Here is a 3,946-nt window from a genome sequence, read left to right on the forward strand (position 1 = left end):
TGCTTCAAATGGAGCCATTCTAATGCTTTCCTGATAACTATTGTTGTATGAGAACTCGGCCAAAGGTAAGCATTCGTCCCACTTTTTGGAATAGTTAAGGACACAACACCTTGACATATCTTCAAGCACTTGATTGACTCTTTTAGTTTGTCCATCAGTCTACGGATGATAAGCTGTACTATACAGTAGTTTGGTACCCAATGAAGAATGCAACTGTTTCCAAAAGCTGGAGATAAACTATGTACCCCTATCGGACACAATAGTCTTGGGTACTCCATGGAGACTCACAATTCCCTCTAAATACATCTTGGCATACCGTATAGTAGGATATGTATTCTGAACTAGAAGAAAATGTGCTGATTTGGTTAGTCGATCTACAATAACCCATATTGAGTCAAATCCCTTTGATATCTTTGGTAGACCAACAATAAAGTCCATACTTATGTCCTCCCACTTCCAAGATGGAATAGGTAATGGTTGTAATTCACCAGCAGACCTCAAATGTATAGCTTTCACCTTTTGACAAGTATCACACTTTGCTATGTATCTAGCAATCTCTATTTTCATTTTAGTCCACCAAAATCTTTGTTTCAAGTCATGGTACATCTTGTTACTTCCTGGATGGATAGATAACCTAGTAGCATGTGCCTCTTCTAGAATTGACTGCCGCAACTCAGGAACCTTTGGTACCACCAGGCGATCCTTGAACCATAACACACCTTCATCATCTATGCTGAAGCATTCTACTTTTCCATTCCTAACCCTTTCTTTGATATGGGTTATACCCTTGTTTTCTTTCTGAGCAACAATAACTTGATCTCAAATAGTGGCTTTAACAATTATGTTGGTCAAACTACCTTGTTGAATTACTTCTACATTCAACTTCTCCATTTCTTGACATAAAGTCAAACCCATTGTTCTCACTACCAGACAATTGCAATAACTTTTGCGACTGAGGGCATCTGCAACCATATTTGCTTTACCAGGGTGATAATGTACTTCCAAGTCATAATCTTTAATCAGTTCTAACCATCTTCTTTGTCGCATATTCAACTATGACTGAGTAAAGATATACTTTAAGCTCTTGTGGTCTATATAAATATGGCACGTATTACCAAGTAGGTAATGCCACCAAATCTTTAGAGCATGGACCATAGCTGCTAACTCCAGATCATGAGTCGGATAGTGTTCTTCATGTTGCTTAAGTTGCCTGGATGCATAGGCAATGACTCGGCCTTCTTGCATCAACACACATCCAATACAAATACCTGAAGCATCACAATAAACATCAAACGGCTTCTTGATATCAGGTTGGGCTAACACTGGTGCAGTAGTCAATAGTCTCTTCAAAGTCTGGAAAGCCTCTTCACAATCAGATGACCAGACAAACTTGACTTGGTTCTTCAACAATTCAGTTATGGACTTTGATACTTTAGAGAAATCTGGAATAAACTGACGGTAATACCCCACCAATCCCAGAAAACTCCGAACTTGATGAACTGTGGTTGGCGGTTTCCAATCAAGCACATCCTTTACTTTGCTTAGATCAACTGCAACGCCTTCAGCTGACAAGACATGTCTAAGAAATTGTACTTCCTTAAGCCAGAAATCACACTTGCTGAACTTGGCATATAGTTGATGTTCTCTCAAGTGGGTCAGAACAATTCTGAGATGTTCCACATGTTCTTTCTTATTCTTGGAATATACTAGAATGTCATCAATAAACACCACTGCAAACTTGTCTAGCTCAGGCATGAATACTGAATTCATCAGATACATGAAATGAGCTGGAGCATTTGTCAAACCAAAAGACATTACCAAGTATTCATATAATCCATATCTTGTGGTAAATGTCATTTTGGGAATATCTTTAGGCTTTATCTTGATTTGGTGATATCCTGACCTCAAATCTATCTTGGAGAAAACTTTGGCACCAGCCAGTTGATCAAAAAGCAAATCTATCCGAGGTAAGGGATACTTATTCTTGATGGTCACTTCATTCAACGGATGATAGTCAACACATAACATCAGGGTCTCATCTTTCTTTTTCACAAAAATTGCCGGACATCCCCAAGGTGATAAACTAGGTTGGATAAACCCCTTCTTAATCAATTCTTGTAACTGAGTCTTCAACTCGGCCAATTCCTTAGGTGGCATCCTATAAGCTCTCCGAGAAATTAGAGTTGTTCTAGGTTGCAATTCTATGTTAAACTAGACATCCCTATCAGGTGGTAGACCGGGTAAATCTTTAGGAAACACATCTAGAAATTCACACACTACCAGGATATCTCTAATCTCTTTGACAGCAGTTGCATAAACCTTGCCCACTGATCTTCTTAAGGTTGGAAGTTGGATGAGAAGTTGAGAATTACTATTTGGCAAACTCACCCTTATAGTTCTATTCAAAGCATCTATAACAGCCTTATGTGATACATCCAATTCATTCCCAAGATTACATCTATATCCTGATCCTTAAGGATAATCATGGTAGTGGGAAAAATATGCCCACCTAGGTTTACGGGTACTTGGTATACCATTTCCTTAGTACACAGACGTCCCCCGGGCGACTATATAAAGAAATTCTCCTTTGTTGCCCCAATTGAAATTTCATACTTTACCACAAATGTTCTATTGATGAATGAATGAGATGCACCAGAATCAAAAAGTATAACTGCAGGGTGATTGGCAATAGGAAACATACCCATCATCACTGGCTCCCCTTTTGGAATTTCCCCAGCTTGAATATAGAACACCCATCCTATCTTCCTCTCATCTTTGCCCTTCTGAGCATTCTGATTGGGGTTCTTGTTTGGTGCCTGACCCTGTTGTTGATTGGCAGGGGCCTTCTAATATTTTTGATTAGCCTGCCTGGGATACGAACATTCCCTGGAGAAATGACCGGTCCTTTCACAATTGTAACACGGATAATTGTGACCCTAGGACATTGGAGCATTGCCACCAGGAGCATTGGTCTACTATGAATTTGGTTGGGTTATAGCAGGACGGACATTTGACTATTGCCCGGCTTGGAACTACGGCGGACGATAAGGAGGACGATTATGATTTATTGGATGATAAATCACCCTCTGCCTCTTTTGATTTCCCCCAAAATATCCAGACGGCATACTCTTTTTCTTCTTGAGCTCCTTATACTGCCGATACTTTGCCTCTAAAGCAATTGCAATATTTACTGCCTCATGATAAGTGACATTGGTATAAGTTGTCATCATAGTCTGCAATTTGGTATTTAGGCCTCTCATAAACCACCTCTTCTTCTTGGCATCAGTATTGACATGTTTAGATGCATATTGTGATAGGTGACTGAATCTTCCCACATACTGCATCACGGTTTGATCCCCTTGCTTCAAAGCAAGGAATTCATCCAGCTTCATAGCCATAACTCCTTCAAGGATATAATGGGCTCTGAAGGCAGTACGGAACTCAGCCCAAGTTATTGGAATGCCAGCTGGTTGCATAGCCACTAAGTTTCCCCACCAAGCACTTGCTGCTCCTCAAAGTTGCTGGGCGGCAAACGCAGGTTTCTAATACTCCGTGCATGGAATAAGATCAAATTTCTACTCCATAGTTCGAAGCCAATCATCAGCCTCTAATGGTTCATCTACCTTGGTGAACACCGGTGGTCATGTGTCTGTAAAATCAACATATGTAGCCTCCTGCCTATTATGGTGGCGACCACGGTTTCCTTATATCTGATTCTGATTACTTTGAGCTATCTCATGAAGTAAACGAGAATTTTCAACCGTCACATTGACAAGTAGCCAGATTTGTTGGAACTGGTGGCGGATCTGGAATACCGTTCTCATCTTGTGAAGTGCCAGGAATATATGAACCCCACGTACGATGCATCTGCTCATAACAAACCAAACTTTATTCACAAGTCTTTATTGAATTGCACAAAAGCTTACTCCAGGCATGTTACATAGAG

Source organism: Miscanthus floridulus, chromosome 19, assembly GCF_019320115.1.
Source record: "Miscanthus floridulus cultivar M001 chromosome 19, ASM1932011v1, whole genome shotgun sequence".
Lineage (NCBI taxonomy): Eukaryota > Viridiplantae > Streptophyta > Magnoliopsida > Poales > Poaceae > Miscanthus > Miscanthus floridulus.